This window comes from Cherax quadricarinatus, chromosome 36 (assembly GCF_038502225.1).
Source record: "Cherax quadricarinatus isolate ZL_2023a chromosome 36, ASM3850222v1, whole genome shotgun sequence".
In the NCBI taxonomy this organism is placed as follows: domain Eukaryota; kingdom Metazoa; phylum Arthropoda; class Malacostraca; order Decapoda; family Parastacidae; genus Cherax; species Cherax quadricarinatus.
The window spans coordinates 19,169,867-19,195,427 of record NC_091327.1 but is presented as its reverse complement, the minus strand read 5'-3'; the positions used below and the strand labels follow the sequence as shown (position 1 = coordinate 19,195,427).

Here is a 25,561-nt window from a genome sequence, read left to right as displayed (position 1 = left end):
CAGACATTCGTGTAACATAGTACCACCCTTGTCAACATGGGGGTGGGGTGGGGGGGGGTTACGGCCATGGGCCAGACGAGCCCGGCCTCCGGAAGTAGAAAGACTCCCGAAACTCATCAAAGGTTTATCAAGGGTAAAGGTATATCAGCCAAGGCGTATTTAAACCGAGAAAGTTTTCGCTGTAGTGTACATTTGCTGCAGCGTGCAAATCTCACTTCTTCGCCCGTGTGAAGAGAACAGGTCTTTAAAGGGCTTTTCATGTGGTCTATGAGCACTCTTGCACTGTTTTACTCGGCGCCACTTCTTTGGACTCGGAAGGTAGTCTTTTTATCACAAAAGATGCACTCTTCTTTGAAGTCGAGTGTTGTTAGCTGTTCTTTTAGATCAAGTGTTGTTAGCTGTTCCTTTAGATCAAGTGTTGTTAGCTGTTCCTTTAGATCAAGTGTTGTTAGCTGTTCCTTGAGATCAAGTGCTGTTAGCTGTTCCTTTAGATCAAGTGTTGTTTGCTGTTCCTTTAGATCAAGTGTTGTCAGCTGCTCCTCGAGGTCAAGTGTTGCCAGCTGTTACTTGACGCCAAGTGCCGTCAACTGCTCATTGAGGTCAAGTGTCGTCAACTGTTATTTGAGGTCAAGTGTCGACAAAATCTGATACACTGGACCGTGGCCTGGATAGGTATCTTCACCAAGTGCCAGGTAAATCAGGCTGTGATGGATATTTGGATCAGCGAACCAGCAGCAGCAACAGACTGGTTGACCGGGCAAGCACCAGAGGAGCCTGGCCCAGGGACGGGCTGCTAGAGTAGAAAAACTGGCGATACCCTTCAGATGCAAATCGCCCGTCCTGTTACTGAATTATAACTTGTTAATAACAAGTGCCACATCTGGCACTTGTTATTAACATGTGCCACATCTGGCACTTGTTATTAACATGTGCCACATCTGGCACTTGTTATTAACATGTGCCACATCTGGCACTTGTTATTAACATGTGCCACATCTGGCACTTGTTATTAACATGTCTTACTCTTATTCTTCAGCTTTTCTGTATTGTTTACTGTGAATATTGAAAAAATAGAGAAAATACATCCTTATCTTTCTCCCCACACCTTTCTCTCCACACCTTTCTCTCCACACCTTTCTCTCCACACCTTTCTCTCCACACCTTTCTCTCCACACCTTTCTCTCCACACCTTTCTCTCCACACCTTTCTCTCCACACCTTTCTCTCCACACCTTTCTCTCCACACCTTTCTCTCCACACCTTTCTCTCCACACCTTTCTCTCCACACCTTTCTCTCCACACCTTTCTCTCCACACCTTTCTCTCCACACCTTTCTCTCCACACCTTTCTCTCCACACCTTTCTCTCCACACCTTTCTCTCCACACCTTTCTCTCCACACCTTTCTCTCCACACCTTTCTCTCCACACCTTTCTCTCCACACCTTTCTCTCCACACCTTTCTCCACACCTTTCTCTCCACACCCCTTTCTCCCCACACCTTTCTCTCCACACCTTTCTCTCCACACCTTTCTCTCCACACCTTTCTCTCCACACCTTTCTCTCCACACCTTTCTCCCCACACCTTTCTCCCCACACCTTTCTCTCCACACCTTTCTCCCCACACCTTTCTCTCCACACCTTTCTCTCCACACCCCTTTCTCCCCACACTCCTTTCTCTCCACATCCTTTTCTTTCTCCCCACACCCCTTTTTCACCACACTCCCTTCCCGCATCCATTTCTTCCCACATTCTTTCCTTTCTCCCCACAGATACTATCATTCACTCCCCTCTCTTCCCCTCAGTGTGGGGTACGATGGGAGGTATTGCTGGCTACCTGCCCGACTTATTTGTCAGGTTCAGGTGTGTAACTTGCCCCATCACCCCATCCATAGCTTCAGGCGTGTAACTTACCTGGAGGTTATTCCGGGGATCAACGCCCCCGCGGCCCATCACCCCATCCATAGCTTCAGGTGTGTAACTTGACCCATCACCCCATCCATAGCTTACCCTCATCACCCAGCCACAGGTGGGTGGCCACGCCCGTCATATTTGGCCTGCTTTATCGTATTGCTCTCTCTCTCTCTCTCTCTCTCTCTCTCTCTCTCTCTCTCTCTCTCTCTCTCTCTCTCTCTCTCTCTCTCTCTCTCTCTCTCTCTCTTTTCTATGAATTCAACACCAATCTTCAAGGTATATTCACTATACTGTATATATGCACTGAATATGCTAGGCTGTTGGTACCATCTGCACGCAGTCCAGAGTAAACACTACAGCCTTGCTGATCAGGAACGGAACTGATGTTATATTGCGTAAAAATAAACAGATTGTCATTATTTGAAGTCAAACTTGTTGTCTAAATTACGTTATAGTGGGGAAACTGTGAGCTTCAGTGCCAACCCTCCTTTGAGCGTTCTTGGTTGTCACTGAGATGGTGAGATGGTGAGAGAGAGAGAGAGAGAGAGAGAGAGAGAGACAAAGACAGACGGGGGGGGGGGGTAGCAGACGGCAACAGCTCTGTCTGGACAGGGTCGGGTCAGCAAATGTGTGTGTGCGTGTGTGTGTGACCACCCCGCCGCCCGCCGCCCGCCGCCCGCCGCCCGCCGCCCGCCGCCCGCCGCCCGCACCTGGGTCATCTGTGGGTGTGGCGGGTGGGTGGGCGGTAGGGTGGCGTTACCACCAGTGCCCCAGAACAGGTTATGTGCCTGGCTCAGTTCAGCTCGGTAGCTTCAGTAACTAGAAAATGCATGGCAGGTTGACTTCTAGCTGCCTGTGTAGAGAGAGAGAGAGAGAGAGAGAGAGAGAGAGAGAGAGAGAGAGAGAGAGAAAGATGGGAAAGATCCGGGAGAGGTTCAGGTACTCTTCCACACTTTGTTGCAAACTGTATCATTTGCGTGTGTGTACCCACCTATATGTGGTTGCAGGGGTCGATTCACAGCTCCTGGCCACGCCTCTTGACTAGTCCCTACTAGGTCACACTCACTGCTCCATGAGCTTTATCATACCTCTTCTTAAAGCTGTGTGTGGTTCCTGCCTCCACTACATCATTTCCCAGACTATTCCATTTCCTGACAACTCTGTGACAGAAGAAATACTTCCTAACATCCCTGTGATTATTCTGAGTCTTCAGCTTCGAATTGTGTGTGTGTGTGTGTGTGTGTGTGTGTGTGTGTGTGTGTGTGTGTGTGTGTGTGTGTGTGTGTGTGTGTGTGTGTGTGTGTGCGCGTAAATACTTGCAGAAAAAATATAAAAATAATTTCCCCTATTTCAATTTATATTAATTCAGGTTAAGCTAATTTAACCACATTAACCACAGTAAGTAAACTACAGACAGGAAGCGTTCAAATCTGCACGAACTATCCTTATGGGAGACTTACCTTGCCAAAGTACGCCTGGCAGCCACCTACGCCTAGGAGTGCCTCATCCTCCTATGCCTGGCAGCCCTGCACGGCACCCAGCAAACTCAGCCAGTCATCCATTCAGTAGCGGAGTGGCAGCCAGAGAGGCAGGGAGTGTACGAGGGCACGTCTGCCTTATACTCTCACTCGACCTCTCTTACATGCTCAAATTCGCTCTAAACCCGCACTTATACTAACGTGATTACCCGTATTTGTGTGCCTGGAGGATATTAGAGTGGGGGAAGAAGTATACGGAATACTTTAGTAGAGAAAGTAAGCGAGAGAGTTTGCAAGATTTGTGTTATCGCGATCGGGTAAATCTGCTAGCTAAGCGATGGTGTTGCAGATGTAGTGAAACTTGTGGTACATTTTGCAACTGATACACCGCCATGCAGGCACGAAAAGAAAGTTCCCCTGGGAAAAGGATGCTAAAACATGCCGTCTGTCGATGCTGTCTATTGAAAAAGACAGGTTGTCGACGCTGTCCACTGAAAAAAACGATAGATTATTGACGCTACTGACCGTAATAGATATTTTGTGGATGCTATTCTCCGAGATATATATATATATATATATATATATATATATATATATATATATATATATATATATATATATATATATATATATATATATATATATATAAACCTTCTAAGCTACACACTGGAAAAAGTAGATTGTTGAAAATATCCTGTGTGAAAAAACTAGCTTATCGAAGCTAGTCACTGGAAAATCACTGTTAGGAAATAATTTGTACCAAGTATGGTTAATTAGGAAATCGTGTGGTAAGATCCGGACATGTTGATGTTGATACACCAGCTGGCAGGTGCACGGTGCTGTTGATGCTGGTGCACGGTGTTGTTGATGCTGGAGCACGGTGTTGTTGATGTTGGTGCACGGTGCTGTTGATGTTGGTGCACGGTGTTGTTGATGTTGGTGCACGGTGCTGTTGATGTTGGTGCACGGTGTTGTTGATGCTGGTGCACGGTGTTGTTGATGCTGGAGCACGGTGCTGGTGATGCTGGTGCACGGTGTTGTTGATGCTGGAGCACGGTGCTGGTGATGCTGGTGCACGGTGCTGTTGATGCTGGTGCACGGTGCTGGTGATGCTGGTGCACGGTGCTGGTGATGCTGGTGCACGGTGCTGGTGATGCTGGTGCACGGTGCTGTTGATGCTGGTGCACGGTGCTGGTGATGCTGGTACACGGTGATGTTGATGTTGGAGCACGGTGCTGGTGATGCTGGGGCACGGTGCTGTTGATGCTGGGGCACGGTGCTGGTGATGCTGGGGCACGGTGCTGTTGATGCTGGGGCACGGTGCTAGTGATGCTGGTGCACGGTGCTGGTGATGCTGGGGCACGGTGCTGGTGATGCTGGGGCACGGTGCTAGTGATGCTGGTGCACGGTGCTGGTGATGCTGGGGCACGGTGCTGGTGATGCTGGGGCACGGTGCTAGTGATGCTGGTGCACGGTGCTGGTGATGCTGGTGCACGGTGCTGGTGATGCTGGGGCACGGTGCTAGTGATGCTGGTGCACGGTGCTGGTGATGTTGGTGCACGGTGCTGTTGATACTAGTACAAGTACCTACTAGAGACGACACAAATGGTAGAGTGGAAGGTACAGGAAGGGGTATCAATTGTTGTAAAAGGATGGATGTGAAAGGCCCGTTGTGACGCCGGAGGGAGTGTAGTGATGGAGAAGTATTGTGTTGGCGGGAGTGTGGTGTTGGAGGGAGCGTGATGCTGGAGGGAGGGTGGTGTTGATGAAGTGGAGGGTGCTCTGTACTGCGGGAAGTTCGCTTAATTTGTGGTGGTGGAGCCGTAGTGATGGGGAGAAGCTTGTAGTGGGGTGTGGCTCTATAGGTTCATGATATTGCAGGAATCTTGAAATGCTGGAGGATGTTTGATCTGTGTCGTATTATCTTGAGGAAGTTGGCAACGGTAGTGAAAGATAGCTCAGGGGCTGGAAGGAAGAAATAGAGAGACAGACAGAAGGGAGGGAGGGAGAGGAGAAATCTTCGTTTGCAGAACCATGAGTAAAAAATGCTGCCCCAAACTCTTTCTCCATCCACGCCATGCCACCTCCACTCCTCCACAATTCCCCAACACTTCCTTCACATGGTCTCTGCTACCCTTCCCCCCGCACCCATAGATATGTGGGATCTGGCTGGGTGGATATCCTACTGTGTGTAATGTTTGTAAATGTACAGTCTGTTTTGATTATTTATTTCCTCCCAATTGTTTACATTAAAACATGCCATCAAACAGGAGTTGCTGTGGTTTACTGTGGTTCATTCCCCGTGTCAGTTGTTCTTCCAAAAATACCTGGTGTGTTCCAGCCACTTTCTTTACTCTTAATTAAAGATTCTTCAGTTAATTAACTAGAATTCTTGAGCGTTGCCTGTTGTCTAGATTGACTTGAGGAAATTTTAGAGTGATTAAAGAGAGTTGAAAGTGATTGGATAAAGGTTTAATGGACTACAAAGAGTACCAAGTTCTAAGTGACTGATAAGAGCTCTAGAGCTCTAGGATAACAAGAGCTCTAGATTGTTTAAGGAAGTTTGCGGATCATTGCGATGCTCTAGGAAAAGAGCTTCAGATTGTTAGCTGCCACTTAGGGCAATTGCCCTGAGCGACTGCAGTGCTCTAGTACGATTGAAAAGATTTCTAAGTTATTTGTCTGCCATCTAAAGCGATTTACAACAGTCTGCTGCTTAGGGAAACGAGGAGGCATTCTAGGGTGATTTGGATAAGCTCTGATTGTTAGCCATCGTTTAGGGTAATCAGAATGAGCTGTAGGGTGTTATCTGTTGATGCTTCAGATGCTTCAGGCAATTGTTATCTAAGGTGATTAATGACTCTGTACCCAGTCAGAATAGTCGTCTAGGTTAGTCAGTAGTAGTTTCTTTGCTTTGGTTAACCATTAGGGAGTTAGTGATGCTAGTAAATTTGAGTTTGATCCTAGGAGCTGGGAGCTACTCCCTACTTCCTTAGCCTTAATAATTTAAAGCTTTCAATGAATGTAATGATTTTAAAAGTATTAATAATATTAATTAAAGAATTTCCCTTTAGTCATACCAATTTACCTCCCATTCCCCAGTTGCTCTAAGACCCCTACGGGTGTATCACTTTCTCATGAAATTAATAATAATAATAATAAAAATAGATTCCAATCCTCTTTTTTTCTGGGGGGGGAGGTAGAATACGAAGACCTTTCTATAAGAGTCATGTTGTATGTAGGATCAGGTAGTTGTGAACCTTATGGTATTGTGGGATCACATTGTTTTACCATGGCAATAATATTATGCAATATCGACAATATGATGAATTGGAAATATGTGCAACACTTGGAAATCTTTATCTGAAGACATTTCGCCAACCAATGGAACCGAAAAAGGCCTCTGGTTGGCGAAACGCCTTCAGATAAGAATACCTAGGTGTTGCACAAAGTGTGTAACTCCTCACTACATGTGTTGGACTGTGTGTCTTGTAGGGCGCGTAGAGGTGGCGTAATATGCGTCCCTGGAAGAGGACACTGCGTCCCTGGCAGGAAGGAAGGTTTAGCTCCCGCTGGATGCTGTGGGAATATGGAATGCTTGGGGAAAGTCGCAAATGGTGAGACGTGAGCAGTGTCGAGGTGAAGTTGTGGGGCGCCATGCGTTGAAAGTGGTGGTGGTCGTTGTAGTGTTGGTGGTGGTGATGTTGCTACTAGTGATGGTACTGTTCTTACTGCTGGTGGCGCTGTTGCTACTAGTGGTGCTGTTGCTACTGGTAATGCTACTGTGGCTATGATAGGGCTGCTGTTACTACTGATGGTGCTACTGATACTGGTGGTGGTGCTGCTACTGGTGGTGGTGTTGCTACTGGTGGTGGTGGTGCTGCTACTGGTGGTGGTGTTGCTACTGGTGGTGCTGCTGCTTCTGCTGGTGATGGAGCTGTTTCTGGTGACATTGTTGCTACTGTTTGGTGGCGCTGCTGTTGCTGGCGTTGCTGCTGGTGATGCTGTTGCCGGTGACATTGTTATTATTGCTGACAGTGATACTGTTGCTGGTGGTAATGTTGTTACTGGTGAAGACACTGATGCAAATTTCCACACTGTTACATTCATCTCACCCCCATCGTAACCACCCTATTCCAACGAGAAGATCCTGCCTAGCATGGGCCAGTACTCCTACTGCAACACCCCTCCGATCGAAAATAAATGGTATAAAATACCGACACAATGGAAACATAAACACATATGCAGTTTAATGTGATCCTTTATTGACAACGTTTCGCCCACACAGTGGGCTTTTTCAAGTCACACACAGATCTACCTGGGGTGGAAGGTACGGGAGTATTTATAGTCATACTCCCGTACCTTCCACCCCAGGTAGATCTGTGTGTGACTTGAAAAAGCCCACTGTGTGGGTGAAACGTTGTCAATAAAGGATCACATTAAACTGCATATGTGTTTATGTTTCCACCCCTCCGATCCCTCCGTCTCGCGCGTCCCCCAGGAAGCAGTCGTGTAGGCTCTTCCAATCTCATTAACATTTCTCTTCTCACGTTCATCTTCTTCAACGATGAAAAAAGAATGTTAGACTTCAGTATTTAACTTAAATTGTAGAAATCTTGTTTATCAGACTGGGTTTATTAACCGAGAGGGAGAAATAACACGAAACAGATTGTCAGGAGTGTTATTTGTAATAATTGATAAATTAGACACATGGGCAACTCTTGGGTATCTTTATTGAGGAAACGTTTCGCCACACAGTGGCTTCATCAGTCCATACGTAGGAGAAACTTGAAATCATTAGTAATGATTATTAATTATTGTTAGTAAGTTTATTTAGGCACAGCTACACATAAGTACAATTATCATACATAGTATAAATTACCTAGGGTCCTTTTATTTTATTAATTTATTATTATTATTATTATTATTATTATTTCATGGGAAAGCTGTCATCCCGCTATGGTTATGCAACAACCTGGCAAATGGAAGAAAATTATATTTTTATGGGGAAGCGCCAAACCCTTAGGAATCATGCAGCGAGTGAGATGTGGAAATTAATCGGGGTTGGTCCATGGAAAAAGATAGGGTAGCTTTAACTCCTTGGACCAAGAACCCTTCACCAGCTTCAAGTGAGGCTACATTCACGTGTGAAGTGAATGACACAAGACCGAAAAAAGACCTGAAGAAATTCATCTCTAAGACGGGATGGAACGCTAAGACAACGCCTCACTGTTATTTAATATTCAGAGCAGTGTCTTTGTGGGGTTGAGGTGGGGGTGAGGTGGTGCTGCTGAGGTGGAGGTGAAGTGGGGGGTGAGGTGCTAGTGGTGGTTACACCCCATTGCTTCAGGAAGACCAGCCGCCCTCAGCGCATCCTGAAGGCTTGTGATCCACAACGTTATGACCTGCTACGGTAAGGTGAATGTTCCTCACGCTGGTCCTTGGTGAAGAACTCTGGTCAGATGAACGGCTTGTACATGAACACAGTCTTGGTTCACCTCTTCTTCTTGTAAGTATGAAAGCCGCTTTAATGTTTTGTTCAGCGATATATTCGTATTAAATTTGCGAGGATGAGTGTCGTTGTGTGATTGTGAGGTTAAACTGGTTAGGGGAATTTTTGATTTTTTTATGTATGCCAATATGAATGCCTATTGAGCTTCAATAAGAGATCTAAACCCTCGGGAACACCTCAAGGTACCTTAATTGTCCTCAGTGGAACGGAGATGAAGAGATCCGAGAGTTTTCCTGCACTATCATCCTGACCCTGGGCCAGGCTTGTCTGATGTCTGCTTGATCAACCAGGCTCCTGGCCCACATACCCATCGCAGCCTGGTTGATCTGGCACTTGACGGAGGTACATATCCAATTTCCTCTTGAAAACTTCTACACTTATTCCGGCAGTGTTTCTGATATCTTCTGGCAGAGTGTTTAAACAATCTAAAAGGATCTATGTGCTGTAGTCGTCAGTGACAAGTCTCACAATAAATATACTACCTGCTACTCTTATTTTGCCTGTCTTCAATGACCCAGATAAACACCTAACCTTCCCTGAGCTAAGAAAAGACGAAGATAGTTTAGAGAGAGAGAGAGAGAGAGAGAGAGAGAGAGAGAGAGAGAGAGAGAGAGAGAGAGAGAGAGAGAGAGACTGAGACTGAGACTGAGACTGAGACTGAGACTGAGACGAACATCGAGATCCCCGGGGATGTGTTATCCGGGTGTTGAGGGGTCGGGTGGCGGGCTGAGTGGATAATTGCGTACGGTGGGTTGATTGCTTACTGGCGGTTTATTTGTGTATGCTAAATGTGAGGTGGTGTTCCCGGCGGGCCAGGTACGAATTTATTACTGGGTCGAGTCTCAGGTGGATCTGTTAGACCGTACTTATTACTGCTTGAGATGAGGATTTGTCTTTATTCACAAGGGTTTACAAGGGTTTATGAGGTTACGTACACAACCACATTCACACACACACACACACACACACACACACACACACACACACACACACACACACACACACACACACACACACACACACACACACACACACACACACAATAGAAAAATGTTAAAAAGCTAACAAAGTGGAACCGATCAGACTAGGAAATGCTATTCATCTTAAATCCACAAATAATGAAGATCATGTACGGAACTAACGGTGTCGAAAATAGCAGTCCCAGACCACTATGTGACTGATGTTCAGACCTGCAAACAAACTGGTCTTCGAGCAGCAAAACTCAGTCACGAGGGTAAGTTCCTCAAATTAAACTTCAGCAATACATTAGCTGGGATCAAATATATCACGACCTTACTGAAGTATACCTGTGAAAATAGCAGGAGTAAGATTAATTTAAATAAAGTGTCTTGAGAGGATGAGCCCGGGGTATTAGACGTTTTCTCCAGACTTTTACCGTTAAGAGAAAGAAGAGAAGAGGCTAATTAAAAATAGTTTGGCGTTCCTTTCACAGGCGAAGACGAGAAGCATCACTGAACTTCTCAAAGGTCTCTCACTATCTCAAGAGCATAAAGAAATACTGGCTAGAGAGATGGGAAAAATTGAGATAAATGCTGAATATTGCTTTATACTAATGGCCACCTTCAAAGCAGGCGAGTTTGCTGGGCTGGTCCAAGACCGGGCTTCAGGAGTAGAAAAACTCTCGAAACTCATCAAAGGTATGGAAAACGTACAGTGAACTTTCATTCCTTGTATACACTCAAGCATCTGGATCACTGCAACGCTTGAAGTCCTTCCAGCTGTAAACTTTGGAACGTAGGTGAAAAGGGCACATAATTACACATGAAAAAGCCTGGAGGGACCGGTTCCAAACCTGAACACCGAAATAACACCATATATCAAGAGACTTGGCAGACAGTGCAAAATACCTCCACTAAAAAAACGGGGCGCGACGAGTACACTGAGAGTGAACTCGATTAGTGTCAGATGTCCTCAACTCTTCAACGCCCTCCCTCCATGCTTAAGAAGAGTTATCCATAAACCTCTGGCGGCCTGCAAGAGGGAACTGGACAAGTTCCTCAAATCAGTTCCTGACCAGCCTGGCTGTGATCCGTACGTTGGACTGCTTGTGGTCAGCAGAAACGGCAGACTGATCAGGCCTTGATCCACCAGGAGGCCTGGTCTGGGACCTGGGAGCGGGGGCGTTGACACCCGGAAGCATACTTCATGTAACCTTCAGGGTTCAGGAGAGGCAGAGGGAGCAAAATGCCATTAACTAAATTGAAAAAAAATACTTTTCCTCATGAGTGAAATCCATGACAAAAAAGTCAACGTCAAAAACTCTTCAACTTTCTTTTAGAACCATTTTTTTTTTAACGAAGGCGGAGGTCTTTAAGATATTGCCAGAGACTGATTAACCAGGTTGTGAAGGATGTCTGAACCTGCAGGACTGCAACGTAGCTAAATGGCTGGAGGCAAGTGAAAGTTCTGGATAGTCAGACATAAGACGCTGAAAGTGCGCTGTGGATAATATGCTGAGAGATGCTCACAAGTTCCTCCAGAGTCTACATCCAGTGTTGTCTCTGCTGGTTGTAAGCTGTGAAGTAGTGGTTTGTTCAGTCATGGTTGTTCCTGTGGCAACGCTCAGCGTGTACAACTGATTCCGACATTACCATAACAATGTTCTGAAACCTTAACAGGCATCTTTTCAGACTGCTAAACCCGCTGTTTTTTTTGTGTGTGTGTGTGTGTGTGTGTGATAGCTAGAGCTTTGCCTCAGACTCCACGAGTTCCATCTCTCCTATGTGCCCGCTCTTATCTAGTCACCATGTTAAGCTGAGGAAGCCCTATGGTAACTTTTTTTTTTGTGTGTGTGTGTTCCCCTAATGTTTAAATTTTCCGGCTTTAGCATTTCACTCCGTCTCGTTAGCATGATCGTACTGGATAGCGAAAGTGTTGGTTTTTCTACGGCCCGATATTCACTCAAATTTCGCTTTATCTAACACCATCATACTGCCCCATACATATGAAAGTTCCCAGTACGCCTCTCCCAGTAGAGACTAGTACCCTCCCTCCTACTCTCTTTCATTCGTCATCGTCTCTTCTTCCATAACCAGTGTAAAAGTCTTCAAGAGGAAAACTGGACCACTACCTCTGGAAACTTCCAGATCATCCAGGGTGTTGGGATCAGCGGGTCACGAACAATAACAGCCTGAGTGTGTTGGGAGGGTTCGTGGAAATGTGATGGTTGGAGTTAAACACAAGTCGTTGGATGGTAACACTTATATTAGCAGTGTGAGAAGGGGAGCCCAGTCTTGCCGTGTTGCCTTGTCCTAGACCTATGGGTGGAGTGAGGGAGAGACCCGGAGCACACCGCTCACATGCGGCATCACGTGACGTCACACATGCTAGTCACTGAGCCTAGCAAGGGGTCAACTATGTAAAACATATGGATGGTACTATGATACTCAGATATGTACGGGGATCAGCAACTATGCTGACAGTTGAACAGGTAATCAACAGAAAAGCCTTGCCTAAGGTCAGGCTGAGGGTATAAAAGCTCTCGTAGTAGGTAATGGGTGTATCACAGGCAAATCCTATCCAGCATCTCTCCTCTCACCTTCACCAGCACCTCCCCCTCTCACCTCCTTCACCAGCATCTCTCCTCTCACCTCCTTCAGCACCTCTCCCTCTCACCTCCTTCACCAGCACCTCTCCCTCTCACCTCCTTCACCAGCACCTCTCCCTCTCACCTTCACCAGCACCTCTTCCACTGCTTCTATCTCTCGGTTACCTCATTTGTGATAAGATTATTGACAAACAGCTAGTATTTCTTGCTATAAATATAAATCCTTAAACTAGATCCGGTTGATGGTCGACCCTGACACTTCATCTCTGGGGTAAACCTCTTGTAACAAGTAAGGTATACGTCCTGACCGACTGTTGGAGATGCTCTGGTGTCTTGAACACAGCTACAAGCACCTGAGTTGTAGTTGCACATTGCTTGGCTTACTTCCTCTAGCGACCTCAACACACTGAGTGAACTTGGATATGGTAATGCATGTGCTAAAATACTTTTGCCAAATATATACAAAAGAAACAAAGAAGGATATGTGGGTCAGCAGGCCTCCTTTACCTTTGATATAGTAAGTTAATATGAGCCAGTAGGCCTGCTGTAGTGTTCCTCTTTCTTATGTTCTTAAGTTACACCTTTGAAAGGTTTCGAGAGTTTTCCTTACTCTTACAGCCCGGCCCTGAGCCATGCTCGTCTGGTGCTTGCCTGATCAACCAGGCTGTTGGTGCTCGTGGCCCGCAGGCCCATATATCTACCACAACCTGGTTGATTTGATTGGGAGTTTTGAAACCCTCCGGAGTCTTGCCTCTGGTGTGTGATACAGAGGAGCGAGCCCCTAGCGGATTTCAGCGGCATCCAGCAACTCAGCAATTTCCACCAGCTTCTCAGGGGCTCTCAGTGTAAGTCGCACAGCGTGTAAGTCGCACAGCAGGGTTACAGTGTTGCGTGCGTCGCAAGTCCCTGGCCGTCCATTTCGCCGCTATTGTGGACGAGATGTGACGTGTTTGCCTTGCGGCATGATGATTGCCTCCGACTGGTGGTGACGCAGCAGCCCTCGTGGGTTTTCGCCGAAGCAAGCCAAGCAGGTGTTGTGTAAGTCCTCCCTGCCCGGGCAGGTAGCAGGGAGTGCTAGCAACGTGCTCACTCTCACAGTATCTTTTACATAGGACTCTAGTAATGTTATTAAGTGGGTATATTAATAATTAACCAAGATATTCCCATTAGAACCAAGACATCCACTTCAGAGCCAAGATATCTACTTCAGAATCAAGACATCCACTTCAGAGCCAAGACAGGCACTTCAGAAAAAGTTATTCATTTCAGAATAAAGAAATACCTTAATAGAATTTTGGGATGAAAAATCCACACTTAAAAACTTTATAACAACATAGAATTAGTACAAAAATGGGAAGAACAGCAGAAGAATGCAGATGGGAAAAGGAGTTGCCTTGATGGTTGAGTCAGGAAACTGAAGCTACCTTCAGTTTAATGTAATGTAACTGTGTTTATAAAGACAGTGTTACATGGAAACACTGCTGGGATAAGTGCAGAAGTCTTCAAGAGGAAATTGGACCTGTATCTTAACCAGGTACCAGATCAACCAGGGTGTGATGGATATGTGGGGCAGTGGGCCTCCAGTAGCAACAGCTTGATTGACCAGGCTAGCACCAGACGAGCCTGGCATATGGCCGGGCTCCGGGAATAGAAAGACTCTCGAAATTCATCAAAAGTATATCAAAGTATATCAAAGGTAAAGGAATAATAGAAGGGCCTGTGTCACACTATATTTGACAGTGTCTTCAGATTTGCAGCAACTTTAATTTTGCGGCGACTGCGTAAATCTACTATGTGATAATACCGTAATGTTGTAAATGACTAGTGAGCAATACCAAGTGAAGGTTTGTTGAAGATTAGTGATTCGAGAGCTGAGCTACGGGTCTGCACCAGCTGGTCTCTCTAGGAAGGAATAATCATGTAATGTAAATGGACGCATGGGAAGCTTTTACACACTAGGAAACTAAGGTAGAGGAGGCAACGAACCGACGAGCACATGACAAAGATATGTTAAATTGTGCTAGCTCTTGTTGTAACACCGTTCCTCTCATGTTTTGAGTACCCGATTAAGCTCACATTATAATGGAATGGATGAAGCTCACATTATGCGAAGCTTTGTCATAATAAAGGCTTACTCTGGTTCTTATGTCAGTATCATCAGGAAAAGGAAATTGGTGTTTGGTTGGGTTGGGTGTGTTGGAGTGGATCAGATGCTGACTTTGTGAGTGAGGTTTAAGCTTCAGTGTGGGAGGGAGTGAGGCAATAGGGTGGAGTTATGTTTCTTGGCCACCTTTGGTGTGACCCTTGGATTTAGGCCGCCTTCCTGGCCCTTATCACCATGTTTGCCACCATTCCTACAGCCATACTTTCCCGGCGTGTCTTGTGAGACGTGCTACTGCAGGAAGACGATACGTCTGGACGAGGTTGTCAAACAATGGTTGTACATGTGGCAGGAAGCTTGAGATGTGTGTGTTAGCTGTTCAACTGACCTTGGTTCCTTACACCCACCCGAGAACCTCCCAGTCCGCCCACACCCACTACCACCGCTTCCACCTACCACAGTACCTGTCTGAACTTCCATACCCCTGTTCCTACATCCTCGGTACGGGTGGAAACATTGCGGCGTGTTTCCTTAAGACACCTGTTGTTCCTGTTCATCTAGCAGTAAATAGGTGCCTGGGTCGTAGCTGACTGATGTGGGGTTGCATCCTGGGGACAAAATTAACCTAATTTGTCCAAAATGCTCTACATAACAAGGGGCTTTCTGTACAATATGTCAATGATGTCAGCTATGGTCTGTATAAGTTGTATCATGTACTTGTAGAAATAAAAGTTATTATTATTATTATTATTATAATTATTATTATTATTATTATTTCCACCCACTGCAGTACCTGCCTTCCATCAGTACTCACCACAGTGCTTGTTGAACATCCACATCCCCTCTGCTACTTCCACCACCATCATCTTCCACCCACGACATTACCGGAATGACTGACCACGTCAGCACCTGTCTGCCACCCACTCACTTCAGTGACCTTTAACAGCTCCCACCTACGAATCTCCATCCACAGCAACCAGCCATCAAAACTTAGACACACTACAACCATCACTTCCCACCACCACTCACCACCACCACTCACCACCACCACTCACCACCACCACTCACCACCACCACTCACCACCACCACTCACCACTCACCACTACCACTCACCACTACCACCACTACCACCACCACCACTACCACCACCACCACTCACCACCACCACCACTCACCACCACCACCACTCACCACTCACCACCACCACCACTCACCACCACCACCACTCACCACCACCTCAACCTTCACACATACATGTAACACACCTGTGACCAGTTCCAAATGTTCTTTGACTTCTCGCAGCCCTACCTGAGGCCAGGCTTCCCTGCTGACTTCTTGGTCAGTCAGGCTGTTTGTGCTAGCGGCCCACAGTCTCACATAGCCATCAAAGTACTGAGTACTTTGAAGCAGAGTGTGCAGGTTCGAATCTTGCTGTGGACTGAGAGATAATGTTTATAAGTTATCAGGTATCTCTCTTTTCCGTTTCAGGGTAAAAATCGAACTGCTTCGAGTCATTCCCTATTAGTTTCAATGTTATTTTTAATTCTTTATGGATAGTAAACAACCTCTGAACGTTTTCCAGCCGTTCTCTCTCTCCTGCCTTGAACAGCGCTTTGACCACAGAATATTTAAGTCGTGAGTGCATTATTGATTTGGAAAGTATCATCACTGGGCTGTGGTTCGTACGTTGGGTTGCGTGCGACCAACAGTAAAAGCCTGGTTGATCAGGCACTGATCCACCATGAGACCTGGTCACAGACCGGGCCGCGGGGGCCTTAACCCCCGAAACCCTCTCCAGGTATACCCCAAGTATACTAGCATCACATCTCTTTGAAAAGTTCTCATACTCTGCCCTATCAGATTCATGGCCTTTCATACATTTACCTTATTGTGTTTCTTAAATGGAAGATCCTCTGATAGAATTATTCCATAGTCTTTCATACCTGTTGCACACGTTCTATGGTATGTTCTGTCTGCGTTCTGTATACTTGACTCGTTGTCAGTTTTCGAGTTGTTCCATACCTCGGCAGTTAAAGTTTGTCACCAGTAGACTTCATATTGTTTTTCATTTGCCAGTTAGAAACCTGAGTAGATATTTGTTTGTGATGTTTCTGTGTCTTCTGCAGGAGTTCAGAGGTAGGGCCAGGAGCTGGTACATGTTTGTGGCTACTAGCAGGTGAGAATAAAACACACACACACACACACACACACACACACACACACACACACACACACACACACACACACACACACACACACACACAAACAAGGTGGACAGAGACAGGATGTTCCAGAGATGGGACACGGAAACAAGGGGTCACAATTGGAAGCTGAAGACTCAGATGAGTCAAAAGGATGTTAGGAAGTATTTCTTCAGTCATAGAGTAGTTAGGAAGTGGAATAGTCTGGCAAGCGATGTAGTGGAGGCAGGAACTATACATAGTTTTAAGACGAGGTATGATAAAGCTCATGGAGCAGGGGGAAAGAGGACCTACTGGCGGTCGGTGAAGAGGCGGGGCCAGGAGCTGAGTCTCGACCCCTGCAACCACAATTAGATGAGTACAATTAGGTGACCACACACACACACACACACACACACACACACACACACACCACACACACACACACACACACACACACACACACACACACACACACACACACACACACACACACACACACACACACACACACACACACACACACACACACACACACACACACACACACACACCTGTCACGCGTCGTATTAGTTCCACTTGTGAGACTATGTTAAATTCCGTCTCCAATATTTTTTTTTACACGCTGGTTGCCACCTCTTCTTCCTTCCCCTCTCCCTTCTACTTACTTTTTCCTCCCTTTTTACTCTTGTTCCTCTTTACTCCCCTTCCTCTTAACGCTCACCAATACATCAGGCCGAGCTGGTAGGATATAAGAACTCTTGGAAATGGTTACAGGCTTGTCACAGGTATCATAAATTCAATGTCTGTGTCTGTTGATGGATCGTCTTGGTCCCTACTAGGGAGGTACCTTGATGCTGGTGATGGGCTCTTGATCCAAAGAACTGGTGTGAGTGGAGAGCCTCTGGTACGGGTGGTGGGTTCCTGGTGTAGGTGGTGGATTCCTGATGTAGGTGGTGGGTTCCTGATGTAGGTGGTGGGTCCCTGGTGTGGGTGATGGACCCCTAGTGTGAGTGGTGGGTCCCTGCTGTGGGTGGTGGGTCCCTGCTGTGGGTGGTGGGTCCCTGCTGTGGGTGGTGGGTCCCTGGTGTGGGTGGGGATGAAATATGGATGAGGTCGAGGGACGGTCATGACCAAACAATGGGTGGTTGGATCCGAGGAAGCAGTGTGTTAAGCATTTCCTTCGTCACGGGTAGTGGTAGTAGTTAGTGGTGGTGGGTGTGTACGTGGTGGTGGTAGTAGTGGGGGTGTGTACGTGGTGGTGGTAGTAGTGGGGGGTGTGTACGTGGTGGTGATAGTAGTGGTGGGAGTGTACTGGGTGGCTGTGGTGGTGTTGGTGGCGTTGCTGTTGTGGTGGTGTTGGTGGTGGTGATGTATTGTTGCGTTGAGAGGGGTGGTGATTGCAGTGGTGTTGATGGTGATAATAGCAGTGGTAGTTGATGGTTGACTGGTTGACCAGGCGAGCACCAGACGAGCCTGGCCCATGGCCGGGCTCAGAGAGTAGATATACTCTCGAAATTCTTCAAAGGTATATCAAAGGACTGCTAGTGGTTATATGGTTATAGAGATTGGGGGGGGGGTAGCTTGTTTCGGACACGGTTGAATCAAAGGATTAAGTTGTCATTATAAATCGAAGTTCACCTGGAGTATTCCGGGGGTCAACGCCCCCACGACCCGGTCCCAGACCAAGCCTCCCAGTTAATGACCCGATTAACCAGGCTGTTGCCAATTCCGTCAGTTTGAAAAGATAGACAAATAAATAAATGGCAAGGAAAATGTAAGTGCAGATTATGAGAATTCTCACAGAGGAGCAACGCCCGTGATAGTCTACCTACCTGGAATCTACCTGGAGGGTATTCCGGGGATCAGTGCCCCCGCGGCCCAGTCCATGACCAGGCCTCCCGGTAGATCAAGGCCTGATCAACCAAGCTGTTACTGCTGGCCGCACGTAGTCCAACGTACGAACCACAGCCCGGCTGATCCGGCACTGACTTTAGGTATCTGTCCAGCTCCCTCTTGAAGGCAGCCGTGGATGATGTTTGAGGTCCATGTTGTTATCCGTACACTAATATAACAAGGTGCTGCAGTGAAACATGTGAAGAACGTGTAAAATCAATCCAGTGAGGAGGAGGGGAAGATGTGTGCACGATTAGAGAACAGAAAGGGAGTGGGATAGACTGGGTCCAGGAGAGGGGAATAAAGGGAATGGGATAGACTGGGTCCAGGAGAGGGGAATAAAGGGGGTGGGATAGACTGGGTCCAGGAAAAGGGAGCAAAGGGGGTGGGATAGACTGGGTCCAGGAGTGGGGAATAAAGGGGGTGGGATAGACTGGGTCCAAAAGAGGGGAACAGAGGGGGTGGAATAGACCGAGTCCAGGAGAGGGGAACAAAGGGTAGGTGCCGCCCCTTATCCTTGGGTGCCACTCGTTAACCCTTGTTACCAAGCAGTGACCAGCCCCGGGAACCCTTCACTGTCCCCTCCCTCATTCCCTTCACCAATCTTCTTTCCCGTCCCTTCCTTCACCACTCTCCCACCCCCTCCTTTAATCTCTCTTCCTTCCCTTCCTTCCTCTCGTGGTGTGGTGGTGGCGTCAGCTGAGTGTCAGGCGAGACAGGTGCCTCTGACACCTAAGTGTCACGACTCCAGGTATCTCCTACACTGCTGGCCTAGTTAAACCTTTTTATAAGTCTTGATCAGTGACGCTTTATTTATGCTCCCTGTCTCGTTCAGGGTGCCAGGGTGAGGGTGAGCCAGGGGTGAGGTTAAGGGTGCCAGGATGAGATTAAGGGTGCCAGTGTGAGGGTAAGGGTGCCAGGGTGAGGGTAAGGGTGCCAGGGTGAGGTTAAGGGTGCCAATGTGAGGTTAAGGGTGCCAATGTGAGGTTAAGGGTGCCAGGGTGAGGGTAAGGGTGCCAGGGTGAGGTTAAGGGTGCCAGGGTGAGGTTTCCACAGTATGGTTAAAGGTGCCAGGATGAGGTTAAGGGTGCTATAATAAGGTTAAGGGTACCACATTGGGGCGATAATTTTCCCACTCAGAAAACTGAGAACGGGAAGAGTTACCTGTTATCATATTAGTGAGACGCAACAGCAATCCTGCTCAATCTAATCACAAACTTTGATTTATCTTTGTCGGTAGTACCAACCTGGAGGGTTCCGGTCTCTCAACCCACCTACACAGCTTCAAGAACAGGTATGATAATGCCCGAGAAGCCAGAAATCGGTAATTCCATTCATACGGGGGTATAGAAAGCTGAAACCCGACCCCATCCCCCTTTCCTGGGAGGCATAAATCGGTGAGTGCACACACACACACACACACACACACGAGATGGAGCCAGTCCAAGTCAGGCCACAAAAGTGTCCAAGAGACTACTGACGGATTCTTGATCCAAAGATTTGGAGCGACCTGACGTTCCCGCAGATCAAACCAGATCGCCTCTCCTAGGCGCTCTGTGACCATCCCTGCGGGTATAGCGCTTCCCCGTTATTGTGAAAATATTTCAGTAAGTACAAAGGAAGCCAGATAAGAGGACTGGCACTTCAAGTGGACCACTGTATACCGTCACTTAGCAGTGGCAACGGTATGAGTGGTGACCTTGATGATATTAATAACTAGAACACACAAAGTTAAATAACAAAAAGGCACAATACCGTGACTGGAACGATACACAAATAACCCGCACATAAAAGACAGAAGCTTACGACGACGTTTCGGTCCGACTTGGACCATTGACAAAGTGTGACTTTGTCAACACAAAGTTAAGATTGTTTTGTATCACTGTGTTTAGCACCTGATCTCACGAGCTAAATACCTGGTCTCACACAACTATGCTCAACTCCAGCTCCTGGTCTCACTACGTTTACCTGGTCTAGAACCAGTTCGCGGGTGCGTTGACCTTCGGAAGCATCCTTTAGGTATTCGGGTATCCTTCAGGTATCCTTCAGATAATCAAGAGGCCTTCACCATGGCTGAGGGGATGAGGGGGTATGTTAGCTGAGCTAGGGGTGAGGAGGGCAGCAGAGGCAGGTCCGCAGGAGGGCAGCAGAGGCAGGTCCTCAGGAGGGCAGCAGAGGCAGGTTCCCAGGAGGGCAGCAGCGGCAGGTTCCCAGGGGGCAGCAGAGCCAGGTCCCAGAAAGTCAATTCAAGGTGAAAGCCTGGTAGTACTTTTCCACAGGGTAATACGCACGTATCCAAGATTGCGACGCAGGATAGCGTGTGTCTTATTAACCAGAAACAGTAATTACCAGTATGAAAATTGACTCTGACATCCTTGTAGGAAGATGGTGGCAGGGGTGGTGGTAGATGGTGGCAGGGGTGGTGGTAGATGGTGGCAGGGGTGGTGGTAGATGGTGGCAGGAACCTGCCCCAAGGCCGGGTTCTGGGAGCAGAAAAACTCTCAGAACTCATCAAAGGTGGTGGTGGTGGGTGTGGTATTTATTGGAGTGGCGGTGGTTGTAGTATTTATTGAAGTAGTAGTAGTTTTGGTATTTATAGGAGTGGTGGTGGTGGTATTTATTGGAGTGGTGAGTAAGGTGGCTATGGTATTTATTGGAGTGGTGGTGGTGGTTATGGTATTTATTGGAGTGGTGATGGTGGTTTTAATATTTATTGGAGTGGTGGTGGTGATGGTGGTTGTGGTATTTATTGGAGTGATACTGTTATTTATTGGAATGGTGGTGATGGTAGTGGAGAAATTTATCCTCGTTGAGCTTCGTAGTGTTTCCAGTGGTCCACTGGAAGTCTATCTTGCCTAAGAGATTTGTCCCATCCTCGACAGACGCCACTCTCACAGATTCGAGTATCGTCTACAAAAGATGACGCAGTGCTGGAACTTATCTCTGTGTCAGGTATGAGAATTAATAAGTGAACTGGGGCGAGAAACGAATCTCGTGGAACGCAGGTTTCCACTGTAGCAGTCAGCCTCTGGTTTTACCTTGTTGATTATCACTCTTTTGGTCGGGTTTGCTAGAAAGCTGAGTATAAATCAGCCTACGGCACTACTTCGCCAGTTCTTCCTTTTGCGAGTATTTGGAAGGCTAGTATACAGTGATGTCCATTCCTTTGATATATTCCTTTAGTCAAGATCCTTCCATAAGCATCATGGGGGGACCCATATTTCTGTTAGACTCAGCTAGTCTCTGCCATCGTGTAAGAAGGTGAAGGAGGTTAGGCTACGTAAGATTCTTTAGGAAACAGGACAAGTGTTTCCTGATGTTGGTCTTAGTTATATGATGACCTGCCACTGAAGCTTTTGGTCATCTGACCGAGGCCTTCCACTGGACAGGTACTGCATAACTTGAGACATCAGAGTACAACCGCCGCCACCACCACCACCAGTACAGTTAACACAATGGAACAGTGGCGCCTGGGGGAGGGGGTGTTGGTCGTGGTGGTTGGGGTGATTGTGTGGGTAGGGGTGGTAATGGGGGGGGTGAATTATCGTGTGTACTGGCGGAGTCATGCTGGGAAGGGGTAGTGGAGTAGGGGGGAGGTGATTGTCTGCCTTGCAGAGATCTGGAGGGGGGAATCCCACTGAGTCAGTTCACAGTCAGGGCCGATTGCTCGCAGGATATTAGCATTGGGGGGATGGTTATATCAGGCATTGGGAGGTTTATATTAGTGGTAGGGAGGTTCATATTGGGAGTGGGGAGGTTCATTAGTGGTAAGGAGGTTCGTAACAGCCGTGGGGAGGTTGGCAGAGTAGTGACTGTGACTGTGTGGTTGAGGTTGCTCTGAGGGTGAGGTTCACGAGGTCACGGGTCTTGCCAACAGCGTGCTTGTGAGATACCTGTGACCCATGTCGAGGGTTTTGCTGCACTACCAACCCGACCTCTGGCCAAGCTTCCTTGTTAAGGATCTGTTCCACCAGGCTGTTGCTGTTATGATACGGCAGGAGAGTTGTGATATATTCGTGTTGAAAGATAAAGGCTCTGCAAGATAGAAAACCAATAATAATAATAATAATAATAATAATAATAATAATAATAATAATAATAATAATAATAGTAGTAGTAGTAGCAGTATTCATGAAGGAGCCCCTGGGGAATGTTGGTTAATCAGATGTTGATAAGAGAATAGGAAAAGCAGCTCCAATCCCTTGGATAAAGAACCCTGCACCATCATCAGGCAACGTCACCCCCCCCTTTGAAAGGGAACAGTGAACATAACCTTGTGAACATTCCTCATGAACAGAACAGTTAACTCCGACGCAGCAAGTCCACAGACGCTGTTAAATGAATCAATGTTAAATGTACACTCTTTCTAAGCTAACCTAACCTAACCTAGCATAATCTAACCTACAATAAGAGGAAACAATATTGGAAACAAATCCAGGAAGCGTTTGGAAATTGATTCTGGGAACTTCGTTAGGAAACTGATGTTGTAAATGAAGACAGGTTGACGATATGCCTTCACCTGCCGTTGTATCAAGCAACGGTACTGCCGTTGTATTAAGCAACGGTTCTGCTGGCTTGGTACACATTTTAAGGTCTTGTCATTGGAGAATTAACACACTTGCGGAGGAAAACACGCATCAGCGCCTGGTATTTGCCGGAGTTGTAGGTACGTGGGTGGTAAGGTACCTTGTACCTTTAGGTACGAGGGTGGTAGGAAACTATGTACCTGTGGGTTTGTACTCGTGGGTACATAATAATAATAATATCTTTATTTCTATAAGTACATGTACAAGGTCTACAGTTCTAGCTGACATCAATAACATACTACTATATAGAAAGCCACTTGTTATGCAGAGCATTTCGGGCAAATTAGATCAGTTTTGTCCCAGGATGCGACCCACACCAGCCGACTAACACCCAGGTACCCATTTTATACTGATGGGTGAACATGGACAGGTGTCTTAAGGAAACACGTCCTAATGTTTTCCAGCCGTACCGGGGATTTGTTCTCCGAACCTCAGTGTGTGAGTTGAGTGCACTAGCGATCGAGCTACGGGACACCTGAAGAGGCATTTCCTACATAGCACATTTCTCAACAAAACTCACTCTCATTGTGAGCTTGGCATTAAGCATTCATCTTTAGAGCTTTCAAAAGCTATTGATGCAATCAAAATGTATTTAGCTCCATATCCTTGAAAATTTTTGTTGGGCGCTCGTGTGGGGAGGTACCTACTACCTGTGTCTCAGCTGTTTTGAAACCAGGATTGTGTTATCAGGGAAGTGTTTGATACCTGTGGCGTGTTTGTCTGGCTCATTAGGAGTTTTTGTGTATGTTTGGCCTCGTGTTGGTCACTGGCGGAGCTCACAACCACGTGTGTGTGTGTGTGTGTGTGTGTGTGTGTGTGTGTGTGTGTGTGTGTGTGTTTGTGTTTGTGTGTGTGTGTGTGTTTCAACCATGGCTGGAAGGACAAGGGTCATGGGGACGTCTGTCATCTCGGGCCGTGTTGACACTGGTTTTAGTCGCTTCGTTAGGTTTAGGATTTACCTGTCGCCCACCTGCGGCTGATTCCGGGAATGTGGGTTGCCGCCTGAGTCTACCAGTCCAAGACCAGACCTCCTGGTTGATGACCTGATCAGTCAGGCCATCGTTGGACCACAACCAGTGAATGCAACACAACCTGCCTTCTCAGCAACTGTAAGAACTGATCAAGTTCGCTCTTGAAGACTGCTGTGAGTCTATCGGTAATTCCCCTTGTGTATGAAGGCAGGGTGTCGAAGTCTTGGGCCCTTTACTCTTACTGAGTTATCACTTGGTGAGTGTACTGGTGGCTACTATGTGAGCGTAAGCCATTCTTAAATAAAACCTAAGTCATATTGTATTATCTCAGAGATTAAAATAAATTTTCCGTGAATATACATTGTTTATCTCTTATGCACTTGTACAATAACCTTAATCATACTTTAACCCGATAAATAAACTGTGTGTAAATACCATGGGATAATACCTCTCAAAGTACAGTGTGTGATGAGGTTAATGATCCTGTTTTTGCAAGTGTGTTTTGTGTAGACTGTTATGCAGTACACCGTTACTACAAATGAAGGGAGGCGAGGACTTACACCGTGTGCGCACTCCGTTCTTGTGGTGCGTTTCTTGAAGCGTATTCTGGTATTATGGAGTTGGTAAGGCCAGGCAGATGTGTCCAGCGCCACGATGAAGAGATAATGTCGGGTAATTAGGGAGAAATTTAGTAGCATTTGTTTTAAGTGGAGGTGGAGGTAAAAAATTTTCTCGTGTAAATCGCGGGAAAGAAATTCGTTTCAACATTTCCCAGACTTAACTGTCAAGCTAGATTATTATTATTAGTATTAGTATTATTATTATACAGGCGCTATATAATAATAATACAGCGCCTGTGGTGGGGGAGGGATAAGAACATAAGAACATAAGAACGAAGGAACACTGCAGAAGGCCTACTGGCCCATGCGAGGCAGGTCCAAGTCCCTACCGGCTTAAGCCAATGCACCCAACCTAGTCAGGTCAGGTCACATTGAGTTAAGGGAGGAACACGGCAACAGACCTGTTAGCACAAGCTATCAGGTCTAACTCACACCCACCCACATCTACTCATGTATTTATCCAACCTATTTTTAAAGCTACACAACGTTCTGGCCTCTATAACGGTACTTGGGAGTTTGTTCCACTCATCCACAACTCTATTACCAAACCAGTACTTTCCTATATCCCTCCTGAATCTGAATTTTTCCAACTTAAAACCATTGCTGCGAGTCCTGTCTAGGCTAGATATTTTCAGCACACTATTTACATCCCCTTTATTTATTCCTGTCTTCCACTTATAAACCTCAATCATATCCCCCCTGATTCTACGTCTTTCTAGAGAGTGCAGTTTCAGGGCC

General features: G+C 46.7%; 1 protein-coding gene across 1 annotated transcript in view; it reads left to right on the top strand.

Annotated features, from left to right (window-relative positions):
- Positions 1-3,461: 3,461 nt before the first annotated feature.
- Positions 3,462-25,561, top strand: part of LOC128691382 (uncharacterized) — a 127,003-nt gene continuing 104,903 nt past the window's right edge. Inside the window, exon 1 of the mRNA XM_070091655.1 lies at positions 3,462-3,664. The gene's annotated coding sequence lies outside the window, so the exon portion shown is untranslated. The remainder of the gene's footprint in view (positions 3,665-25,561) is intronic.